General features: G+C 43.3%; 2 protein-coding genes across 9 annotated transcripts in view; both read left to right on the plus strand.

Annotated features, from left to right (window-relative positions):
- ADAMTS9 (ADAM metallopeptidase with thrombospondin type 1 motif 9) overlaps window positions 1-11,388 on the plus strand; it is a 397,174-nt gene extending 385,786 nt beyond the window's left edge. The window contains exon 41 of the transcript XR_013357704.1: window positions 11,365-11,388. The gene's annotated coding sequence lies outside the window, so the exon portion shown is untranslated. The remainder of the gene's footprint in view (window positions 1-11,364) is intronic.
- The window catches only part of PRICKLE2 (prickle planar cell polarity protein 2), a 320,980-nt gene that overhangs the window by 165,689 nt on the left and 129,003 nt on the right, over window positions 1-26,288 (plus strand). The gene's annotated exons all lie outside the window — the stretch shown is intronic.

A 26,288-nucleotide genomic window follows, 5' to 3' on the forward strand; every position in this document is an offset into this window, starting at 1 on the left:
AGTCGTTGAGGTGGTGTGAATCATTTGTATGCTTTGAGTTCCCTGACTTCTGCAAACAGATGTTTTTATCTGTGCAACTAGTTGAATAATTAGAGAGATGGACATGGGCCTCTACGCACAGAGCGGACAAACACTGCTTGGGGAGGATTTGGGCATTTCCTTTTCAAATCATCAATTGCCAAATCTTCCCAGCCGTTGGGCAATTCAGATAAAGGTGTCAAGTGAGCTGAGCAATGAAGAATTTATATGTGCAGCTAATTCTGCTCGTCCTACAATAAAACATCTTCCCATGGGGCCAGAAAGTCGGGGGAAGGGAGGCTTATAAAAATGATCCTGTGTTCTTAGTCACTGACTACCCAGCTCTCCCTGGATTTCTGAGAACCTGCCAGGAGAAACTGTTGACTGAATGGAAGTTTCAAGAAATGCAGAACAGAAATCAGTACAAGCCCTCCTCGAGTGACTTTTATTTCTGTTTGGAGGAAAGGAACACTTTGTTAGAATAACAAATCGTGGCTGCTTTTCAAGAGCAGAAAATGGTTCTCGCTCCAAAGGCAGATTCGTTTTAAGAGTGTGAATCATTTGGTTTAGGTTTTTTCTTTTTTCTTAACGCCCCCCCCCCCCCCCCCCGCCTTTTGCAGTGAAGGCTTGGAGATGATTAAACGTCCTGTCTGCAGGAAATTACCAGGAGATTTGAGTATTTTCCTGAATCAGCCTCAGATGGTACACAGCTTTGGGTGTAATACAAGAAAGCTCTGTTACCAGGCAATCTTTCTGCAGTGATAACCTCAACTCCCAGTCTTTCAAGCTTCTCCATCAACAAGCCTTTTATTTTTTATTTTTGGGGTTGTGCTTTCATTTAAGAAACTGAAATAACTCTCTCATTCCCTTCATGAGCTTTTTAAGATGGAACTTATTTTTGAGACAGTTTTATCGAGCACACTTCCCCACTGGCCTCCTCCCACTAGCCTCAGCAGGAAAAGCTCTTGGCTGCTTTTCCCCAGATTTCCTATAAGCCGGGATTGGTATCCTTAGGGACACAGATGTCTCAAGGAAGGAGATGCGCCAGGGTTGGAGCTAGTGCTCACCAATTTGGTAGTGACATTTATGTCTGTGTAGAGCTGTATGCAGAGAAGGCAAAGTCGTTCTGTGTTGAGTTTACCATAAAGTGCTTCGTGCATCAGCAGTGTGGAGAATGGGCAATTAAAAGACTGTAAGAGATAACCAAGGGACACAACGTGCTGCTTTGTCAAGTTGTGATAATAGAGATCTGCAGTTTTTAATAATTTGGAAAACCAAGTCTCAGAGATGCTGTGCTCCCCAGGCCATTTTTCTTAATCTTTCCTTAAAGGCACCCCCATCACATTAAGCACTTCCTAGCCACATCATCAAATAGGAGAGCTTTGGGTGAATATAAGCTCAGTGCACTATTCCAATGTCAATGAGAGGAAGCAGAGGGAGTAATTTTTTTTTTTTTTTTTTTTTTAGCTTCTGGAGCACAGAATGGTAATCCTGGTTGAATAAAATGAAACTTTATGAAAATTGTAGCAAGAATTTAAATGCAATGTTGAAAAAAATGTTTCTCTGCTATTTTTTATTTTCTCAAAATCTAAATGGCAAGGGATTCTTTTTCAGGATACTTAGCATTTGATTACCATGCAGTTGTTTTGGTGACGTTCTTTTTCATATCCTGCTGCTCTGCGTGACAAGCAGGAGAAGATGTGGGTTTTTTTGCAGAGATGGTATCTGGACGTTTTCCAGAACAATGGAAGGTGTAGGGGCGGTGGAGGAAACAGACAGACACAGGTACTGTGGGACTCAGTGTCTGGGAAAACTCATGAATGATTTCACTGCAAATTTAGCCTACAGGCCTTTGAGAATTGCTTCATATTTGACTTTTACCAGGCAGCCTGTGTATAGAAATCATGGTACCCATCACAGGGGGCTCTCTCCTCACAAACCACCTTCCAGAAGATGCCAAACCACAGGGAGTGTGTACGTGACATTGCTTATCACATCTTTGAAAATTTGCTTCATGCCATTTTTTCTTAAACCGACCACCCAAACAAAAACTATGACTACTTGATTTGCTGGGAACATTTGCAGAAGGTTACTTTGCATTCACTTGGACTGCTATAATTATGCACTTTAATTTTTTCAGTCATCAGGGTTTTGTTCAGGCTTCTGAGGATGAGCAAATATCTGTTGAGTTGGATTTCAAACAATTCCTTTTTTTTTTAAAGATTGATTTATTTATTTTAGAGAGAACGTGGAGGGGGGGGCAGAGGAAGAGAGAGAATCTCAAGCAGACTTCTTGCTGAACATGGAGCTTTACTCAGAGCTGGATCCTGACCCTGAGATCATGACCTGAGTCAAAATCAAGAGTCAGATGCTTAACTGACCACCTCATCTATGCACCCCTCAAACAGTTCCATTTTTGAGCAGTTGGCTCTCTAGCCAGGAGTAAAGGTCTCATATATGCATACTGCAAGTGATCATAAACAGAATGACAACGATTAACTTACTTTTTGTCAAGCACAAACTAAATGTGTTCTCAACCTTTCTTAGACTTCATTATACATAAGAATATCCTTCTGAGAGTCTGTTTCAGTAAATCTGTGATGTGACCTGGAAATTTGCATTTTAAGAAGCATCTCAGGAGGGACCTTGGATTCTCTTTTGAAACACACTTTGCTTTTTTGTTCATTATCATTCAGAATCCCCGCAATAACCCCAGTAGATGCTATTGTCATCCCTATTTCACAGATAAGGAAGAGTAGGCTTAGAAAGGTTCAGCCACTCCCTGGGGTCACACAGCTACTAAGTGGCCACGCTGGGGACCTGAACCCGTAACTGTCCAACTCCAGTGTCCATATGCTCAAGCCCATGCCCTGTGTGATTAGGAGGTCTTATCTTTACCACTTGGACCTAGTGACCCTCCCTCACCAACTTTCTCTGCTAAAGTCCCCTTCTCTATGACACTGGCATCTGGGGGATGCTAGTCCCCAGGGACCCCTTTTATGTAGTCTGCCCCAGCAGAATTTAGGAAGGACTGAATAGGGGTGTAGGCATTCAGGTTAATACTTAAAGAGTATCCAGCTAATTTCCCCTGAGTTCTCTAACTGCTGAGCCAAGATAAGTCAAGATCCGATTAATTTATTTATGAGGTGCTTTTCAGTCCTCCAGCTTTTGGAATCTTTAAAGCAGCTCTGTCCCCTTCACTGGGCCCGTTCACAACTCCCAGGGCCACTTCCTGTCTTCTCTGCCTACACTTCCACAGATTCCTCCCGCATGAACCCTCATGGTTCCCGTGACCAAGGAGGTAGAAGCTCTTTCCTGATGCCCATAACCTGAGCCCACCTGGAGCCCTGCTTTTCTCTCAGTCTTCTATATAAACTGCCCCCAATCTGGGGAGGTTCCCGAAGAAAACAAACACAAAGGGAATATTGTGAAGAAGAGAAGCAGAGACGAGGAGTCTCATTTAGACCTCTCGCCTGATTCCCCCTTGGCCTGACCTGATTTCCCTTGCCTCTGGGCACACGGACTGGTGCTGATTTATCTTGCTTAATTGCTGCAAGATTGTGATATAGGACAAACCACTTAACCTCATGAGCTTTGCCTCCATTATCTGTACAATGGAATGTTCATGTCAACCCTGTCTCCTCTGGGTACAAGTGACATAACGACCGTGGAAGCACTTTGGGCTTTGTTCAAACACATTCTGAAGATGCGCTTCTGTTGCCTTCAAGCAAGTGGTAGTTCTCATTCTGCGTTCCAGGGAGCACCTGTTGGCAAGTTGCTCTTCCAGACAAGAAGGCAAAAAATGGTTCCATGTAGATTTGCAAAATGTGACATCCTGCATCTTTTTTTTTTTGAGGAATCACAATTTGTGCTAGTATATTAAAGTGCTGAAGGAGAGAAACCTGTTTGGCTCTGCATGTTCCTTGTTAAAGGGGATCCCAGAACCCCTTGGCAGTGTCATCCATGACTGTGCTGCACAACATAGCTGGGGGAGCTGCTGTGCTTCAAACTGGCAGCTACTGCTTACTAGTGGTGTGCCTTTAGACAAGTCACCCATATCTCTGAATCTCTGTTTCCTTCTCTCTGAAATGGGAATAATCATGATACCCACCCCACAGAATTTTAAATAAAGTTGTGTACTTTAGGAGACTGCCTTCCACCTGTCAGAAACATTCATCTGAGCCCTCTGGGAATGTCATTCCTTCTTTCTGGTTTGCTCGCTCTCTCTAAGCTTGTGAGAGCTTAGACACAAATGTGTCCCATTTGTCCTATTTTCCTTTCTTTATTCTCCTCCACTAGTTCTTTATAAGTTGAACTATTCTAGTCCTCTCTCTCTCTCTCTGTTCTTCCGTTGCTCATTTTTTGTATGTTTGCTTGCTGACATCCATCTCTGGCTGCATGTTGTCACATGCTGATGACTCCCAGATTGACGTATTCGACCTGGACCCCTCTCCTGAGCTCCAGACTTGCGTACACACATCTCTTCTTAGTGTCTTTATTAGATATTAAACAGGCTTCTCACTTCGTCTGTCAAAGTACAACCCTAAATTTATTCCTCTACCCGAGTCTTTACCCGGTCAGCAAATGGACACCCCCACTCCTACCTCCCTGCCACCCAGTTGCTGAGCTACAAATTTTTGGCATCTTTCTCTTTTCCACACACTCCCTTGTCTGGTCTGGTGGGAATAAGTCCTTGCAGCTCTACCTCAAAAATATACTCCAAATGGGACATGGGGAAGGAAGAGGGAGGACTGCTTAGAGAGGGGCTTCAGGTAATTTCCTGGTGTTCTGCAGGTGCTTATATCTTGGTTAGTGTGTGTGAGTTTCACGGGTCTAGGCAGTTGTCAAAATGGATCAGACTCTCCATGTAAAATACACGTTTTGCTGTATGTAAATTATACCTCAATAAAAAATATGATCGAAAAGATATATATCCCAAATGGCACCACTGCTTCCTGTCTCCGCAGGCACGACTTTAGAATGCCACCATCCTGCCTCACTTTGATTTTCAGCCACCTTCCCAAATACCTAGTGTTTCTAAAGCTTAAATCTGATTCTCCCACTCCCTTAACAGCACCTTCTGATAGCTTCCTATTACAGTAAGGACAAACTCTATACATATTACCATGAGCTACGAGACCACGCACTCCTACTCTGACAACACCAGCACAAACCTTTCTATGTAAGGAGATCTTCCTCCCCAACCTCTGGTACCTGTACTCCAGTCATACCAACCCTTTAACACCCAAGCTCCTGCCTGCCTCTGGGCCTTTGTACCTGCTATTCCCTTTGCTCAGAATGTTCTAGGACTTTGTCGGGCTGGCAGCTTCTCATCACTGACCTTCTTAGCTTAAATGTCATTCTACCAGGAGGACTCCCTACCTGGCTTTGCCTCCCCCACCCCCAACATACATACACTACATTTTTCTTTGCCACATCACTTTATTAATTTTTGTTCAAAGCACTTCTGAAGATAGAAGTGCTTGTTTTTCGAGATAATGACTGTCTGCCTCTCCCTCCTGAAGTGCAAGGAGCATGTCATTCAGTTCCCATCTTCTGTGCACAGAACTGCCACCCAGCAGGGACCCACTAAGTTGAATGCCCGTCACCTACCTCAGTGTTTGATGCAGCAACTGCAAGAAAATTGTTGCTTAATAAACAGTTTTAAAGTTCTGTTTTATTGCTCTTCTCCTTTTCTCATCTCCCTCTTCCTTGGGGATGGGAAGACTAATGTGCTTTGTGACCCCACTAAATCCACATTTTTAATGTTTCTGACCCTCTGTTTTGTTTTGTTTTGTTTAATTATAAAACAAGGTCAGTGATAGCTGCCCCTTGTAGGGGTCTATAAACTCTTTGGAGGAAGGTGTTATCACAGTAGGGGTGAGGCATTAGTGGTTTATCACCTTTTAAAAATTGTCCCCGCAGCTAATGGTTTTCTTTGAAGACCCTGAGCCTCTGAGCTCTCCTGCTGAGGAAATCTTACCAGATCAGCTGCTGCTCTGGGAACATTACTTGAGATGCAAAGATTTTTAAGATTCACTGAAACTCCCACACATGGCCTTGGAACTAGAGAGCAGTAAACATGTACATATTTTAACCTGTTGGAGAAAATGTTACCCACAGAACAAAGGTGAACTGGATGTATAGTGCCCCAGACTTCCTCCCCTCCCTAGTCATAAAGGCTCTCACCCAACATCATTACTAGAATACCCATTTAAAAATCAGAGCAAAGGATTGTATATTCTAGAAATGAGTAAAACTCATCTAGTATTGGTGAGGAAGAGAATGATACTGACATATCTGAAAACCTACAGGCCAGGGTTTATTTAGACTGTTCATCCAGTCACTAGAACAGGAAAAATGCAGAGGGTTTATTTGCTTGGAGCTCTGGTTGGAAGCATTAAAGGGCCCTTTCAGAGCTCAGGGGGCAGTGCTGTGATTGATGAGCAGTGTCTGCTGTGGGCAAGGATTATCTTTGGTCTTGTCCATAAAGAATGAGATTGTTAGATTGGGAAGGGCCCAAGGAGATTGTCCAGTCCAACTCTTGACCTGGTAACTACTAAGCCGTGTTTTGGGGGCTTTAGAAAAATAATCATGAGCTTGGCAAAGTAATAACCCTTAACTTTTTAGGCCTTTGTTTCCCTCATGAGTCACATCAGTTCATTCAGCATGGCGCACTACAGCATTTCCTGGGGATGTTTGGGATCCTCCAGTTAAGTTTGGGGAAATTCTGCATTACTATATTCCTTCTGAAACACACATAAGGCAGAGTAAACATAGAAGTTCAACTATAAAGAAACCGATCTAACATCGTTTCCCAAATCTGTGTGATCCCAGGATACTTTTCAGGGACACCTGTTGCCATCTTGTTGAACACCCCCTTTGGATGATGCCATATGATGTTTAGGAAGTGGCGAGTGTATTAGTTTCCAAGGGGTGCTGTATTCCAAGTGTCATCAAGTTGGAACTGTTAAGCAACAGAAATGTATTCTTTCACAGTTTTGGAGGCCAGAGACTTAAAAATGAAGGTGACACCAGGGCCACACTCCCTTCAGAAGCTCCTTCCTTGCCAGTTCACTGGAACTGGTGCCTGCTGGCAATCCTTGGTGTTTCTTGGTTCGTAGGTGTATCATTTCCAGTATCTGCCTCATCTTCACATGGCCTTCTTTCTCTCTGTGTGTTTCTTAAATCTCCCTTGGCCTTCCCTTATAAGTTCATTTACAATGACTTTTAGGCTCACCCAGATAATCCAGAATAATCTCATTTCAAAATCCATAATTTTAATTGTATCTGCAGAGACCCTTTTCTATATAAGAGAACATTCACAGATTCCAGGATTTAGGACATGGACACATCTTTAGAGGATCATTTTTCAACCTCACACAAGGACATCGACTCAAGAATCAGGAGACCTGGGTGAAGTCCTTGTTTTGCCAAGAGCTCCACCCACCACAGCTACACAGGGTAGCAGTTAGAAAGCTTAAATTAGGAGACAGGGCCCATTTCCTTACCCTCAAAACCTCAGTCCCCTCAACTATTAAATGGGATGTAATTGTACCTACTTCAAAGGATTATCATAATAGTTTTCGTAGTGTGCTTAGCACAGGTGAGTACTAAGTATTAGCCTGTTACTATAATTACGAGTTTTTACTGTTGCTGCTGCTCCTACCACTCTTACCATGTTCCTTCTCTTTGGACTTTATTGTTAAATGCAGTAATAAGGTCTGCTTCATCACACCAGATATCCAGGTCCTTTTAGAACTAGTGGATGGGGGATCCCTGGGTGGCGCAGCGGTTTGGCGCCTGCCTTTGGCCCAGGGCGCAATCCTGGAGACCCGGGATCGAATCCCACTCGGGCTCCCGGGGCATGGAGCCTGCTTCTCTCTCTGCCTGTGTCTCTGCCTCTCTCTCTTTCTCTCTCTGTGACTATCATAAATAAATAAAATTTAAAAAAAAATTAAAAAGAAAGAACTAGTGGATGGTTCTGGATCTCTCAAAGGCCTTATATTTATAAAATCTTTTCATGGAAGTATACTATACATAAAGGAAGGTGAACATAAGTGATCAGCTCAGGGAGATTTTATAAACTGACCCCACCCGTGTCACTAGCACACAGATCAAGAATCAGACATCACCCGTGTTCCAGAGCCCTTTCTGTGTCCCCTTCTTTGGGCTTTTTACACTAACGATTATCCTTACTTCTAGCGTCATAGAGTCTTCCTGTTTTTAGAGCTTACATGAATAGAATCGCACAATAGGTACTCTTTTGTATTTGACTTTCACTCAATGTTTTGTTTGTGAGATTCAATCATTTTGGTGCGTATAGTTACAGATCTTTAATTTTAATTGTTTAGTATTCCATTCTTTCATGAACCACAATGTATCCATTCAATTGTTGATGGGTGTTTGGTTAGTTTCTTGTTAGAGGCTATTACAAAGAGTACTGTTTTGATCATTCTAGTATGTATCTTGGGGAATATACAATGCTCAAACAAAATCCACAATATTTTAAGTCAAGAACTCTTTTTTTCCCATATAGCCCATTTCAGATGCTCTGTAACATGGAAAGCATCTCGTAACCAAGGGTCATGGCTACTTTGAAGGAATCATTCTCCTTCCCTCATCACCGCCTTCCTAAACTGTTGGCTAATGCTACATTTCCATAATGGTTGAAATCTATTTGAAGTACCACACTTTGCAGAATACTGTTCCCTTGGACTGCCTTCCAGTGGGCTGGGACCAGATGTGGTCATTCAAAGTAGTCAACACCCAGCCAGGGACACAGCTCCACCTCCTGGCACCCTACTCAGTGCCACTGCATTCATTTACTCATGTCCCCACTGCCAGTGGGAAGTCCACCCTTTCTTCCCTGACTGCCTTAAGGAGAGTTGAGATGGGCCACAGATGTCCCCTTCCTTCTTCATCTGCGGCCTCCCCTGAAGTAATCCTACACACTCATCTCATAATCCGAAGCCTCGCATTTGGAACAACCCAAACTGTCTTATAGATTAGAGCGTGTCCGACTGAAGGCTGGGGGCAGAAGGGTGGAGGGAGGAGTTGGCACAGACTGGTAGTGTGATGTGGGCATGAGCCAGAAACTTGGCACCATTGCTGACAAAGGTTGGGAGCTGCTGGTTTAACTCAGCCATATAATTTTCCTTTTGTTGGGGAAGGTTGGAACTCATACTTCAACTGTTCCTGGTATTACGTGCATGAGAGATTCATTCCTAGATCCCTGAATTGAGTTTGGTCATGGGTGAAGCATTACCACCATATGGTGAATGGTAGGATCCATTGGAGGCCTGGCCTGGGGTTCTATTCATTTGTGCCAGATTACGCATGTCAAATCTGGAATTCACTGGGGAAATAGAAGATGGTTATCAGGCCCAGTTACCAAAATATTTAGAGAGATCTAAATGAAATTAGGCTTGTCTTGTCCTTTTGTCTTATTCATTTTGTCCCTTTTTTTGATAGGTGGCCTTAAAATATATCTATGATGGCTGGAGTGGGGAGGGAAGCATGGGAAACAATACATTGTGTCTTTGTTATGCTCTTGTGTTTATTTGTATTCCCTGACGACCAAGAAGTGGCAGAGAAGTGGGGCTATTTAGGAAGGGTGAGGTTCACTCTCGGAGGTTTCTTATCCGTTAAACTCAACAAAAAATTAAACCATACTTTCTAGAGGATTATAATCTCTCACAAAAATGAGCAAATAATTGAGCAACTTCTATGTCATCTTCCTTTGGAGATTTAATTATAATAATAGCTGTCATTTATTAAGCTTTTTTTATAAGACCAGCAGTGTCATGGGTCTCTGTCATGAGCCAACAGACTTTTTTTTTTTGGTAAAGGGCTGGACAGTAAATATTTATATTTTGCAAGTAAAGAGGTAAAATTGTGGACAGTATGTAGGTACTTACATGATGATAGGACAGATTTCCACAAAATTTTTATTTAATTTACAATGTAAGGATAATAATTGGGCATAATGTTTTCACAATACAGGTCTGCTAATGAGAAGAATGGAATTATTTTTTGAGGAGGTGGAAATTCACATTACTGTTCCCTATCATGAAATTGATTGCAAATGTTTATCTCAGAAAAATCTCTTTTTACTCATGGGCCAGGTGGTGGTCTGGATTGGTTCTGTAGGCCACAGTTTAATTTACATTGTTGCTGAGCTTTACGTATCAGTAATGATTAAGTTGGGCTGCATAGGATAGGGAAAAACTCAATAGCGGCATAAATGTGTTATCATTTATTTCTCTCTCTTTCATCTAAAAGAAGTTTAGAGGTGACTGTGAGGGCTGACCTGGCAGCTTCACTATGTCATAGTGACCTAGGTTTATTTTTTCTGCCCTGCCAATCTCAGCATATGGCTTCTGTCCTCAAAATTAACCCCCCACCCCGTCCCAGCTACTTCTGTCATATTTGCATCTCAGGAAGCAAGAATAAAGGGGGGAAGAAATGCATAGCTTCTCTTTTTAAAGGAATCTTCTCTAAGTGCCCCCTAATCCTACCATGTCTCATTGACCATGGTCACATGGTCACACATCTCTGCAGAAAGGATTATCTACTCCTCTTGTTCATGTGTTTACAGAATGGTTGGAATCCTAACTCCTGAGGGGGCAGGAGAGATGTTAGGATCAGGAACTAGAGTTCTCTGCCATGTGTACCAAGGGCAGGAGGAGAGCCTTGACAAGAGTGCCACCTTCCTCAAGGGCATGACGTAGCAGACTGGGATTTGAACCGGGTCTTCCCAACTCCAGAGTCTTCTGTCCCTCTCCCCAAGTCTACCCTTAAGCATTGTGGGGAGGTCCACATGCATAACATTAGGAATGAGGTGATGAGTGATCTGTATCCTTGATCCTTCCAAAGATGTTCCCAAATACCTATAAGGAAGGATGATGACCATCATCCTTCAGTGGAGAGCCCAGTGAAGGCTGGACCAGGGCACATGGCTGGGCTCTTCTACTTCCTCCCACCCCCAAAACATTAATGCAAATCTTAAGATCCTACCAAACCGTTTCTGCAGTCACATAGAAGTAAATACAGTGACCATCAAGCTCAGACATGCAGAGAGAAAGCTGATAAGCCTTATCATAAGCCCACTTACCTGCCAAACTTCATGGAAGCAAGGACATAGGAACAAGGACACAGTGACTGTGCATGGACTTCTAAAGTGACTCTACTCACTACTATGGTTTGGCATTTAGCCAACTAGGCTCAGTTGGGGAAAGGTCAGTATGAGACCTCAGATTCCTTCTGCTTGCTATGTATACAAGATACTTCTACATATTCCATGGATGTGGATGCAATCTGAAACCTCACGCCCATGTGTATGTCTGTGTGTGTGTGTGTGTGTATGAGTAATGTATAAATATAGATATAGGTACAGATGTCCAGCTATTAGAACATTTGAGTACTTGCTAAGTACCAAATCATTTAATTCCCATAATCCCACAGTAGCCCTTTGGGGTATCATCATCCTCGCCATGTTAAAGACAAGTCAGTATCGTGCTAAAGGGGTAAGTAACTTGTCCAAGGCCACAGGGCTGGACATGGCAAACCCAGGCAGTTGGACTTCAGTCTTTACTTTCACCTCTACTACTTTTGACTGTTAATACTTAAGTTACCCTGTAAGCTAAAAGCTGCAATAGCATTTTCAACAAATCACATGAGATTACCACAGTGGGAATGATTAATTTTGACTTGGGGAGAGAAACAGGCAAAGCTTTCAAGAGGAGGGGACATTTGAGCTGGACTCAAACGTTTGAGTAGGGTCATGTGGGTGGAAAGCATGAAATCCACTGAAACAGATGATTATTGGTCAAAGAAGTTACACAATCCTCTATTATAATAACAAATAACTAGCTCTGACCAGTGAGGAGGTGAGAAGTGGATTCAGGGGCCCCATCTTTTGTTCACCTCCCTCTGAATACTCCCATCCCTATAAAAATAGCTGATCCGTATTCCTGAGGTGGCTTCTTTTCTCCAGCTCAGTCTTGTCTGCCACTTTGGGAACCAGGAGCAAAGCTTCTTGCCAGGAGACAATTTGCACCAAATTTCGATGGCCTGGTCTTGAATGGTTTGTTCCTCTTTCTACTGTCTTCAGGACTTTGGTTTGTCTAAACTGGGCTCTATGTGATAATGTAAAGGAATAAAGCTCATAAATAAAAGAGGAGGTGGAAGTAGGTTTTAGTAATGAGGCTCCTGCTTGATCGCATCAGCAAGCTAAGGAAAGAGCCATTAAATATTTATTGAATTGTTGCATTAACATTTTTACTGTGCCTGCTGTGGACACTAAAACTCTCTGGAGAGTCCAGTCATCTGCCACCAAACAGGGAAGGGAACTGTGGCTGAGCTGAAACCTACACCTCAATTATTACAGTCCTCCATCTATCCGAGGGGCCCACAGAGACTGCATTAATAATTGCCAGTTGCTCCAGGAGACTTTGTTGAAGTTTAAGACAGTGAGACAGTGCACAGGCGTTGATGGAGCATCAGCAGGCGCCCTACCTTGAAACGCCTCTCAGGAGATCAGCCAGCAGGTCCCATGCACATTCCAAGCTGCCCTTTGATTTTTTTCAAGGCCACTGTTTTTAAAGAGTTTTGTTTATGATTAGTTTAATTATGATAAACCATGGTTAAGATGTAGACCCTTGGCTCTTCTTCCTTGCCCCCACCCGCACCCCTTCTTCTTAGTTTAAAAGAATCTTTAAACGGAGCTGTGTTAGCCTGGGTGAGAGAGTGCAGATTGCTTCAGCAGACCCAGTGCTTGTCTTGTGGTCACCTTCCAAATAAGGCATGCTGTAGGTATTCCAGCCGCTGTAAGGTCTTGAGCTGGTCAAGGAGTCAATTATTATGCATTAAAAAGCAATTCATCATCTAGAGTAGTGAACTCTTATGTTATTTTTAGGCCAACCTTTTAATTTATTTGGCATGCAAGAACAGGGTTTCTCACGTGAACTTCTGGAGGGTTCATGGAACAATAACCAGGGTAGGGGGTGGAACGGCCAGCAGGAGTAGGTCTCTGGACAACTTCATGACAATCCCATAGTTGACTAATTTTTAGCAAGGACATTGGAGTCAGACAGTAGTTCAGATTCCAGCTATGCACTTCCCACTTTGATGATGTCGAGTGGGTCACTTACACTGCATAAGTCTGTTTCTTTACTTGTAAAATGGATTCATTATGGTGTGTACCTCAACAAATTGCTCTGAGGACAAGATGAGGTAGTGCACATAAAGCCCCAAAGACAATACTTGGTACACAGCAATGACTTAATAAGTGCTAGCTGTTGTTACAGTTTCTTAAACTTTTAATTCTAACTTAGAACTTTCTAGCCTTTGAGACTTCCTGTAAGGCCAGACAGGAGGTGAATTTTGAATCATTGAATCATGGACATTCAGAACCGCAAGGTACCAAGAAAAGATCATTGAATCGGGGCTTGACAAAGTATGGCACCCTAGGCACATCCAGCCTGCAGTCTTCTTTGTAGGTCATTTTATTGGAACACATTCAGGCCCATTCATTTATGTTTTCTGTTCTACTCTATGACTGTTCTCCTACTTCAAGGGCAGAGCCGAATAGTTATGACAGATATGATATGAACTCAAAGCCTAAAAGGTTTACTATCTGACCCTTTATAGAACAGGTTTGTTGACCCCAATCTAATCCACTGAAGATTTGCCCCTTAGGAAACCAAGGCCCAAAGGAGGACAAAGACTTGAAGAGAGACACTTCCAAGTCTTTATCTCAAGCTCCCTGACTGCTCTCATGCCATTGTGCATCCTGCCTCCTAGCTTGATAGGAAAGGGATGATGGAAGCACCAGGGAAACCTCATGCCACTCATGTATTGAAAACCATAACAGAAGTGCTGTTGACCAGCAAATAGACCAATACTGCCATGGAAGACACCACTTCTTGGAGGTAAAGGATCAACACTGGTATGATGCAGGATCATGCCTACTACTCTGGTGCTCAGGTCAGCTGAAGGACTTACTGCTTTATGCTCCATGTTCTCCAACCAGTCAACCAGTAGGTGGGGAAGAGGGCCTGCTGTGGCAGAGCTGGCTGGGTACAGTCAGTGGTGACCAATTATGAACTTTCCTTAAAGAGAAAGCTGATAGGGGAAGTCATTTCCATAGGTTTTTTTTGCTTCAGAGTCCCTCCCTGTGCTGATTGCCTCCTTGTTTTTTTTTTTTCCCCCCATTATGTTGAGTTTCCTATTTGAAGCACTTCCTTGAATCCTCCTAACAGCCTTATAAGATAGGAAACTGTTGTTCCCTCATTTTACAGAAGAGGAAGTGGAAGTTCAGAGCAGTTAATTGACCTGGTCATGGTCATGAGACCAGTGGTGGAGCCAGGGCCCAGATGAGGTCTGTTAGATTCCAAAGAAAAGAAGGCATATATTACAGATGAGGGAAGACTGTTGGCATAAGTGTAGGCAATGCCCATTATTTTTTTCTAGACCATCTTGGGTTGATTCATACACATTCTTAATCTCTTTGTTATAATGTCTCCAATGTGTTCCATTAAAAATGTGAATTCACCCATAAGAATGTCTGACCAGAAAAGCAATAAATCTTGTCTGCGTCCAAAGTGGTAAGAGACCCCCTTTCCCTGGATGGTTCATCAGAGCAGGGGGATATACCTGTTGGGCGCATTGATATGTCCCCAGAGCCTAGAACAGAGCCTGGCATGTGTTAGGAGCTTAGTTAAAGATTGTCTTGTGACTGCTGCTCTGCCTCCAGAAAGGGTATGCTGCATACAGACTTCGGGGAACCAAGGCATCCTGATATTGGAGGTGTGTCCCAGGCAGAGGGACCAGCACACAGCACAGCTGGGGTGTCAAGGAACAGCAGGGAGAGTGACCCTGAGGCCGGAGCAGGGGTGAATGAGCAGGGAGGATGGGAAATACCAGAGCATGTAAGGCCTTGCTGGCCTGGAAGAGGAGTCTGGTTTGCATTCTGAGCCAGAAGCCCATATTAGGCTTCACATACTAAATGAGACCTCTTGGGGTCTCAGGTTCAGAATTTCAAGTCAAAGCAGTTTAAACCTAGAGGGAATTTATTGGTTCAGGGGAATTCTGAGGGGTGGCCCTTATTTCAGGCACTACTGGAGGTGTGTTCTTGCACAGTGTCATAGGGACTCTGTCTCTTCTCTTGCATCTGTACCACTCTGTATTGGCTTCATTTCCAGGCATGCTCTCTCTACCTTTCACCAAAGATGAAGGCAGCTCCAGACCTAAGAGTGCCATGATCTCAGGAACAAGGCTTTCTCACACTTCCCACGTCCTTATCAGTGCCCTTGCCATGAAAAAGTTATTGATTGGCCCTTCTTGCTGACATATACGCTCATGGACTAATCAGGAGCAGGGGACACTCTGCTTGGTTGATTTGGGTCATATGCCCCCCTACAGGCAAGGTAAACTTGTCCTCTCTGTAGCCCCCTGGTTGCCAGTGTGTGGTCCACTCCTCCCTCTCTCACAGGGATAGTTGCCAATGTCAGAAAATATGAACAGATGAGAAGCCCAGTATAGCCCCATGAGGACAGAGCTCCGCAAGTAGAACTTGTAATGCAGATCTGCTGATCAGTAACACTATGGTTGAGAGCTAAAATCAGCATATCCTTTGGTGGCCAAGGGAAGGGAAATAATGATAGCATCTGAAATACTGAGTTCCATTCTACCTCTGTTCCTTAAGAGTGTTCAGGCCTTGAGCAAATCATTAAACTTCTATTTTGTCTTCAGGAAAATCGCTGGAAATAGACCCCATCTCACCAAGTGTTGGGAGGGTTTGATTGAAGCTTCTTGTGAAAGCAGTTTATAAACTGATAAGCTACACAAGTCATGCATGCTCAAGACCCCCCTCTTGGGTTCAGGGGACTTTGCTACCTGTGGCATGTTCCACAAAAGAGTCTGTGCCCTGAAGAAACATCCATTAGAGTGTGGGTGACAGGACTATACTTCTAGTATAGGACAGCAAGTAGAAAAGCACCCCCCCAAAAGTAGGAGGGATTCAAACCTGGATAATGGAATATTCTGGGAGTGCAAAAGAGCCAGTGAGCTGTCAGGCACAAGGGAAAGGACTGTGTAGTCCTCAGGGCATTTACTGTGTAGCTTCTCTCCATTTGAAGGTTCAGCCTTGCAGGAACAAACAGTTGGTTGTGTAGTTTATTGGCAAGTAATCTTTCACACTGAGCCTCCATTTGACAAGACTATGACTGGCACTATAGTTAATACAGCTGCAATTTTTCCCCTTAGATTGTTAATGTATGTTATTTTTTTTTATGGAAAAGGGAAAGATTGTTAGAGTTTTAGAATTTTTTTTTTTTGAAGATTTTTTTATTTACTCATGAGAGACACAGAGAGAGAGAGAGAGGCAGAGATACAGGCAGAGGGAGAAGCAGGCTCCATGCAGGGAACCTGATGTGGGACTCGATCCCGGGTCTCCAGGATCATGCCCTGGGCTGAAGGCGGCGCTAAACCGCTTCGCCACCCAGGCTGCCCGATTGCTAGAGTTTTATTTTATTTTATTTTTATTTTTTTAATTTTTATTTATTTACTTATGATAGTCACAGAGAGAGAGAGAGGCAGAGACACAGGCAGAGGGAGAAGCAGGCTCCATGCACCAGGAGCCTGATATGGGATTCGATCCCGGGTCTCCAGGATCGCGCCCTGGGCCAAAGGCAGGCGCCAAACCGCTGCGCCACCCAGGGATCCCTGCTAGAGTTTTAAAGGTAGTAAATTGTATTGAGGAAATGTTTGATAAGTTTGTATATCAAAGGAATTTACTTTAAATCATAGTTTTAAATTATGGCTTTGGGTAAGGAATCAAGAAAGAATTTCCTTTAAGAGTTAAATTCTTGACATATTTTTCAGCTTCCCTTAAGTCCTGTTACTAACCAAGGTAGTGGGTGATCATGGTTTCTATGGAATCTACTATTATTGTTTAATTCTCTTTCCTGAGAGAGTCAGGATAAAAGATTTGCTGCATCTTGCAATGGAGAGTAGAGTTTGTGTGGGGGGGTGTCTTTTAAAAAGGGGTGATGCATTGTCAAATGAAGGGACACAGTTTTCCAGCTGGATCTGTCTCATTGGCTTTACCTCTCACTCCTTTGATGTGAATGGTGATTGATCTGTGGTTCCAGTCACCACTGGCCTGATAGCTAGAGAGGTTGACCTTTTGCTGTTCACGTGGCAGACTTTAATTATTAGCCTGCAACTTACTGAATGTGTGTGTGTCCCCACATCCACATGCTGTTGCACATTAATTAGCTCTCCTTGGTCATTACTGATTGGGAAGTTATTGGGGACGAGAGGCAATTTCCCTTTGGAGTTGACTGGAAGTTGTCTCCGCCCATAATTATTTGCCATTTGCCCATTATTAAATGCTTTCCTTGAAATGAGTAGGGAAGACAGAAGAGGACTTAGATGAAGTAGGTTTCTGCCAAGACAGATCATTAGCAAGAAGTTAGTGGGAATGACTCATGAAAATTAACTGATGTTAAGAGAATTATTTCTAATGTGCAGGTTAATTTTTATCTGGTGAGATGGTGGGCTGCCTTTTTAAAAAAAGAAGTACTAAGTGCTCAGCTTTCTATTGCACAAATGTTCAGGGAGTAAAGTCTCAGTTACATAAGTTTTATAGAGGATGGACTTTAAAGTTTTATGGATTGGAGTGCGCAGACCATGGAGGGGCTGTCAGTTTTCCTGCCATCTAAAGAATGAATGGCTGATTTCTCAGTTGGTGACAAGCTGGTGAAAACCGTTACAGACCCGGAGCCACTTTGATCTCAAAATTATTTTATACAGCCACTTGTGTTTCAGGCCCATTAGAAAATGAAGTTCCATACTGTAATTCCTAAATTGAATTAATTTTCTTCATTAAAAATCAATTTGAGTTGTCAGCTCAGTAGTATCCCACACTGGAAGGCCTATGTCTTTGTGAAAGTCTTTGTATCTTATCACATGTCTAAAGAAACTTTAGGAGGAACACAGTTCATTCTATCCTGTGTTATGATTAGGGCCCAGGTCTCTTAAATTATGACCTACAATACTTTAGGCACTCCTTCCTTTGAAATGGTGTTGTACTAAGTTAGGGAAAAAACTTTGTGCCTTGCTCCTAATTTCTGCAAAATTTTGCATAGCTAAACAATGGAATGAAAAGAATCCACCTACAGTTCAGGAGGTTATATATGATACAAGACAAAAGGATTGCAAAATAAAATGTCTTTATCCCTTGAGAATAATAGTCATTTTAGAGTGTTACTCTTTTAAAATCAGAATGCTTAAAGGTAATCTGTAGCCTATAAATACATGGCAAGGTAATATAAATAGGATGGTGCTGCTTCAAAAAGAACCTCACTTCTATCTTCCTTGCACATTTAAACGCATGCATAGTAATGGCTGCAATTATTAAACTGTATTTTAGGAGCTTTCTGTTCAAACGAGGAAAAAAAATAATATATAGATCATCGAAATGTATCCCCTGATAACGGAGCCTGGCCTTCTGGAGAAGAATTCTGTACTGGAAACTGACCAATCAAGAGGCCTAGATTGTAGGTACAGCCCGGCTAGCTACCACTATCTAGCATTGTGACTTTGGACAAGCCACACGACCTGTTTTGGTTTCAGGATTTCATCTACAAAATGAGATGTTCGAATAGGTGATGCCAAATATATGAGTTTTGAAAAATGGACTTCAGATTGACCCATGGAAACCTTCCTGTGAACAAATATTGGTAAACCTGGGAATGAGCCCTGTGGATAGATCCTGCCCCTCCTTCTCTGAGATTCCTCCCTGTATCAGGGAGGCAGGATGGCCCCAGGAAACCTGAGAACTTGGTGAACCTGAACCACTTTTTACCAGGGACTTCACTGAAGCAAAGGTAGAGGTGTAGCATGGGTGAGTAAGACCTTTGACTGTGAACTGGATCCAGCTCTACCACTTAAGTTTAAGCATCTAATTTAGTGGTCCTCAGAGCATGATCCCTAGGTTAGCAGCATTAGCCTTATCATCACAGGGAAATTTGTTAGAAATGTGAATTCTCAGGCTCCACACGTCCCAGACCCACGGGCAAGCAGAAAGTCTGGGGTTGCGGCTCCAGGTCTCTAGATAATAAGCCCTCCAGGTGATTGATTCTCTTGCACATTAAAACTTAAAAACACTGATATAACTGAACCTAGACCCCAGGCTTTATCATGTGGAGAAACTAGAAGGACAAAAACAAAGGGGAATTTTATTCTAATGTCTAAAGATGGGGACTGGGACTAGGGGTTGGATGAGGGTACCTGAGATGATCCCAAGATCTGTTTTTAATAGCATCACCAGGATCCCTGGGATAAAGTTTTAAAGTGACAACTACAGCAGTGAGGTTTTCCAAGGAAGTGGGGTGTACACAGGAATGATAATGATATTCAGGAGAGATCAGACTGACAAGAGAAGTCTCAGAAAACACTCTTTAAAAAGGGAGACAGTCATATTTACAGAAATACTTGGGTTATTGGCCAAATGGAGAGCACACAGTGATTCACAGACTTGGTCCTTTCACCCATGCTTTCTGCTATACCTAAAAACTCTGAGGCCAAATTTGGGTTTCAAACCATAAAACCTTCAGCTAGAAAAAGCTTGGCTTGCCTGTGAATCTGGATTTGAAATGCTCTCAGGAATCATCCATTGGGCCAAAAAAGAATCTCCCTCCATACCTCCCTGGATTTCTGTGATTGGTTTGATTGAGGAAATAGTTTTATCACCAAGTAAACATCATTGAACTGCTCAGTGTATCCTCCTAAAGTCTACGAGAACACATCTCACCCCTTCAAGGTTGTCATTTTTCTTTAAGATCTGTTGGTATGAGCATGGAGTCTGATTCCAAGTCGAAGCTGCAATCAACGTGTACAGCATGGATTTCTGAGTCCTCTGGATGCTCTAAAAGCAGAAGGATGGTGGTAGGAGCTGAGGGCCACTAGTGCTTAGATAGCCTTGATGACAAAGAATTCTAATCCATTTTTCCCTTCTTTGTTCCAGATTGAGAAACCTAGTATATCCACAGAGGTGCTTCCCCTGTCCTTCCTCATCTACCCATCCAACCCTTTTAGTTGTGGAACTCTAAGAAATACTAGAATTTTTGGCAGATCATTTTAAGGGAATAGAATTGAACCTTTTTTTTTTTTAAGCCAGTTTTGGAAAATTGAAAAAGAAAATTTCAATGTTCTTGATCTATTGGACATACAATTTTTCTCTTAGAAAAGTTGGCTTGAAACTATCCCATGTTTCTTACCTTTTCTTACTAATAATTCACCCCATTGACACCAACTGTCTAAATAACCTAATTCTGTGGCAGAATATCAATGTTCATCTTTGACTGCAAAAATAATGTATACACACTGATCAAAATTTGACAGCTCAATTTTGAAGCATACAGGGTGCACTGTGGTATACTATGACACTGGTGTAGAACCACTGGTCTACTGACAACTTCAAAGTAATCACATATGTGTATTATGTATGCAATTGTATCTTTCTGTCTTAAGCTGTGATCCACTTGAGTCAAGGACTGTGCCTTATTCTTCCTGTATCCTGGTGATCAAATGAAGCTTAGATCATGCTACACTGTGGTTTGTTAGAGGAATGTATGAATTTACCCATACTCATTCTTTGTCTGCCCCCCCTACACACAAATACACACACACACACACACACACACACACACACACACACACCAGCCATTCATTTTTTCCCTCTAGGCTTATCACTGTTTTTCCTATAATTTTCATCACCTAGTGACCAACATCAGAAGGTCCAGCACGTGTCCACTAAATCCAGGGTAATTGAATGTCGACTCCATCTAGGAAGAGCTCTCTTCTAAATGTGATTTGATAATTATCCTGGACATTTTCAAGTGAGAGACTAATTATTGCATTACTTACTACTTGACTCCCTCCACCAGCTAGCTCGTCTTATAACTTCCCTTAAAATGACAGGGCACAAATGAGTTTATGAACTGGAGCATATCAAGATGATATTTTTCCCTGAAGTTCCAGGGTTTCTGGCCATGGTTACCAAGTGGTGGCCCAAACATTTTCACTGAGCAAAATCAAAGAACATGGGGTAGTCCGCCACCAGGGTTGATTCAGCAGACTATCAAGGCCAAAATACTGTAACTTCAACAATGCTAGAAGGGTCTCTGGGAGCCACTGCTGTGGTTTCATGCAAGTTAACACTTCTTTTTCTCCTGTTGTTTTGTCTTTGGTTCATTGCATCATCAAATGGATGGTAGGTCCTTACCTAAAAGACTCACTTTGTCCCATTCCATAACTTGCCACAAATGGAATACTAGCAATTATGAGATGAAAGAACATGGGAAGTACAGAAATAATGTATTAGGAGGCTCTAAGACATAGGTTTATGGGGCAGAAATGATCATGGGTATTTGTTTTTTTTTTTTTTTTTTTTTTTTTTTTTTTTTTTTTTTATTATTTATGATAGTCACAGAGAGAGAGAGAGAGAGGCAGAGACATAGGCAGAGGGAGAAGCAGGCTCCATGCACCGGGAGCCTGACGTGGGATTCGATCCTGGATCTCCAGGATCGCGCCCTGGGCCAAAGGCAGGCGCTAAACCGCTGCGCCACCCAGGGATCCCGATCATGGGTATTTGGAGTGGTGACCAAAACTATGTATTCTTGGGGAAGTAGAACGAGTCCTGATTAGAAATAATACCTATTTCTGAGCCTCAGTTTATCATGAGTTGAGGTGATTAAACAAACACCTTCTAACATCTGTTTTTCTTAATCACAATAACAGTGGCTGCCATTATCACATTGTTACTATGTCAGGCACTCTGCTAAAGCCTTCATCTGCATTTTCTCCTTTAATCCTCAAAATATTATACTCTGTCCCATTTTAAACTGAAAAGCTCAGAGCTGGTAAGTGACAGACTTGGGGACTCTGACTCAGCTATGTTGAATGTTAAAATTTATGCTCTTCACCTCTACTTTCTATGGTCCCTAAAGAGGCAGTTAATAACTCACTGCAAGGTAGCAACTACTAGACCAGTGGTTCCCAGCAGGGGCATTTTTGTCCTCCAGGGGACATATGGCCATGTCTGCAGGCATTTCTAGTTCTCACAATTAGGAAGAGGGGTGCTACTGGCCTCTGGTGGATAGAAGCCAGAGACACTAATAAACACTGTATAATATATGGCACAGATCCCTATGCCCAAGAATTACCTGGCACAGAATGTCCATAATACCAAGGTCAAGAAATCCTAGTCTAGGCCCAGCATAGAAACACCCTCTTCATCACTGTCCCCAGAAGTTAAGTAACAAGGACCCAGCCTCAAGGAGTGACAGCCCTATTGTTAGAGTTGTATACACATGTGCTCCACAGCTGAACCCTCTTAGTCCATCACTGCATCTAAACCACAGACCTCGGGATCCCTGGGTGGTGCAGCGGTTTGGCGCCTGCCTTTGGCCCAGGGCGTGATCCCGGAGACCCGGGATCGAATCCCACATCGGGCTCCCGGTGCATGGAGCCTGTGTCTCTGCCTCTCTCTCTCTCTCTCTGTAACTACATAAATAAATAAAAATAAATAAATAAATAAACCACAGACCTCTGTATAAGACAGACCCATGTTCAAATTTCTGGTCCATCACTTATGCTCTTGAGCCTCACTTTTCTCATCTCACAAATAAAGATCCTCATTCTGTATCCTGGGTCATAGTAAGAGCTCAGTATCCTTACAACCTTCTCTCATCATTGCTTCCCTTCCCTTTTCTAGATCTTTCAGTCTACCTGTGCTCTTAAGGATGGCCAGGTATGTTCTTGGCTCCACCATTGATGCTGGCAGGAGCCACAGGCTGCCATTTGTAGAATGGTGCTCAGTGTCTTAGATAAGTGAAATGCACTCCAAGAAAAGCAGCTGGGAAGTATTGTGGCCCGTGCGAGTGCAGGAGTCAGAGTGGTAGAAGCAAAAGAATCCAGGAATCTTGGCTCCCGGCCAACGCATTGGCTGAAGTGGACTCCCAGGGTTGGCTAGTTTTATTGTAGAATAAATTGTTGCTCCATAATGTAAATGGAAAATTAACTGTGTAACCAGTCAAAGAATCTTTGTGATTCTCTGTGAAACATACCACCCAGATAAGTTAAAGATTTATGTATTTTCTTTCAAGAGACATTTTCTGGAAGAGACCGGGTAGGAAAAGGGTACGAGTGGAAGAAAGACGGCCGTGGTTTGGTGGAGGAATTTCCTTCATGGAAAAAGGAAGAAAAAAGAAGAAAAGGCGTAGTTCAAAATGCTGTGTTTGCTTCATGTAACTTAAGTTAAAATGGAGGGTTCCAGCTAGCTTGCTAAGAAGGTGAAATTAAATATGCCTTTTCCTTCTTTTTTTTTAAAAGAGATTATTATCATTACACACACAGTATTTATTTATTTGGGTCAGTGTGAAATGGAAAGAAAGAGAAAGAAAACGGGATGAGGGTGGAAGGCTCCTGGTAAGACCTCCGATGCTTTGAGCCACTTGCAGAGAAGAACAGATGCTCAGAAGTCACACCTGGCATCCTGAGCTTATCAAAGAACCCTCCAGCTGATCTGAGCAAAGTAACACATAGGCAGGGATTTCTCTACCATCTCTCAGGCACAGTCTGTGAGGTGAGTAAGGACAGAAAAGTGTACTGGAACAGCACCCATTTTGACTTAAGGAATTGTTCAGATACCTGATGTCGGAGAAAACTAAACAAAACAAAGCCCTTTCCTCTCTGCTCGGCCAGCCCTCCAAGCATGCTGTGTGCTGTTGTCCCAGAGTGTTCAACTGGCTCATTCTCACAGTGACCCTGGGAGGCATGGCTTCCATATTTGGACACAAGAGGAAGCTGTACCCCTGAGAGGGTCAGACCCTGGTTCAAGTGACAGCTTCAAGGACAAAGCAATGGCTGGAGCCCTCATCCCTGGACTCAAAACTAGCCTTTATACCACTGTAGTATTAAAGCCTGTTAGAGATCATTGAGATATCTCCATAGCAGAAGCGTACCAAAAGCTAGTGAATATTAAAATGCACACACACACACACACACATACAAATGCACATTTATGTCAGTAAAAGTAGATAAATGAGACAGTGAGCAGGATGTTGATGGGAACTGACTCTCTGCCCTGGTATCTGGGAGAGAAGAGGTAGGGAATATGGAAAACCAGAGTGTCCCCAGCCTGTATAAAGGCTGCTCCATTCAGCTCGACCACCTCATCAGTGTGTCTTGGGAACTTGAACTCAGAATGGCCAGGTCTTCTAAGGGTTTTTCTTTCCTTTTTTGTTAGAAGCTGTTGTGCAGATGTAGGGTTGGCAAGCCACACCCTACAGCCCAGATTCGGGCAACATCTGTTTAAAGATTGGTTGGAATAAGCCCCTCCTGCTTGTTTTCATGCTGCAGTAGCAGGGCCGAGGAGTTAGGACAGAGATTCTATGGCCTTCACAGCCTAACATCTATGCTGTTTGGCTCTTTGCAGTTTCCTGACTTCTGATGTAGGCCCAATGAAACAAGGTAGGGCCAAATTCCACCTCCAGCCAACCATCCTGGACCCCTCAGAGGTCATCCACTCTCACACCTCCTTCCTCTTGTTGGCTTTCAGCAGCAAATGCTGGGGATCAGTTAGACCACCATTTCTCACAATTCACCCTACATGCAGATCATCTGGATGGTTAGACTCCTACCTCTGATTCAGTGGGTCCAGGTGGGGCCTAAGAACCTGCATGTTCAGCAAGTTCCCTGGTAAAGCTATTGCTGCTAGTCCAGGATTCCACTTTGGGAGGTAGGGGCTTAGACTCGCCATGTTTTTGTTTTCAGGTTTTTTAGAGGGGTGGGTGCGTCTCAAAGCCCCAGGCCTATCATGTGGATGACTTAGTTGGCCAACGCAGAGGGATGAATTCTGTAGAACCCCTAAAATAGGCTCACTGAGGCATTGCACAGCCCAGAGGAGAATTCTGTGAATCCTCCTGTACCTATAGAATGGCTACATTTCTTCAATTTGAGGAGCATCACACTGACCCAAATCTATCCTAGACCAACTCCATAGCCTGCCAAGGGGCTCTAGCTATGTGTAAAGTATTCAATATTGGGATCCCTGGGTGGCGCAGTGGTTTGGTGTGCCTGCCTTTGGCCCCAGGGTGCGATCCTGGAGACCCAGGATCGAATCCCACGTCGGGCTCCCGGTGCATGGAGCCTGCTTCTCCCTCTGCCTACGTCTTTGCCTCTCTCTCTCTCTCTCTCTCTCTGTGACTATCATTAAAAAAAAAAAAAAAAAAGTATTCAATATTTCCCATGGCAGTGTTGCCATAAGAAGGGGCTGTGGTTGGCTAACCCTGTACAAAAAGCTTGTCTCTTATTCCTGGAGTACCATCTCTTATGTCAAGGTCAACCCAAATCTGGGATAGAACGGGAAGAATGGACTCAGCAAGCTACATGAGATTTTTAAGGATGCCATTTTAAGAGAAGAAAAGGGAAATAGATTCAGAAATTGGAGGACTACACATAGTTAATAGCTATTTTGATTTCTTTGAGCCTCCATTTACTTATCTATAACGCAGTTTTCCTTACATTATTGGTATAACCTTGAAGGTTGTCCCAGGGGTTATTTTAGAGGTTGTGTATGTAGTAAATGTCATGTATATCCTGGCTTATAAATCTCTCCACGTATGGCCCTATGGCTCAATATGCTGATAGCAGTCATCTGAGAGATCCAAAAAGACTGGGTGCTTAGAAGGTCTGTGGGTAGCACCTGGTGGCTCTGATTTGGCTCTGCCAAAGGGTCCCTCCAAGAAGCATTCCTGTTTTTTTCTGGGCAGCTGACTCCAGCTACTGGCTGACTCAAAGCGTTTTCCATTCCTCGTGTTTCTGGTTGCCAGTCCTATGGCTCCTCTCATCCCAGCTAGCTGAACCCCCTGTTTGTATCTTCTTGTTGGCTGGGCTCCTAACAGCCCTTCTTTGCACAGCCTCCCCAGCTGTGCAGAGTTGAGCAGTAAAGGCTCTGCCAGCTTCAGCCCCCAGCAGGACTCTCTTTGTGCCATTTATGGGACAAGGAATGTGGCTCCTGCCGGATGAGTCTGGCCACTGCCATAAAGAAGGGGTGCTAAATAATTCACCACAGCAGCCTGCTCTGGCATCCATCTGGGCTGTCCCCCAGCGACCCTGAGGATGCCCCAGCAGGACTTCTCCTTGCTACAGTGCAGCATCCAGGGTTGCTGGGAGAATAAACAAGTCAGCATGAAAAC

The sequence above is a fragment of the Canis aureus genome, chromosome 19 (genome assembly GCF_053574225.1).
Source record: "Canis aureus isolate CA01 chromosome 19, VMU_Caureus_v.1.0, whole genome shotgun sequence".
Classification (NCBI taxonomy): domain Eukaryota; kingdom Metazoa; phylum Chordata; class Mammalia; order Carnivora; family Canidae; genus Canis; species Canis aureus.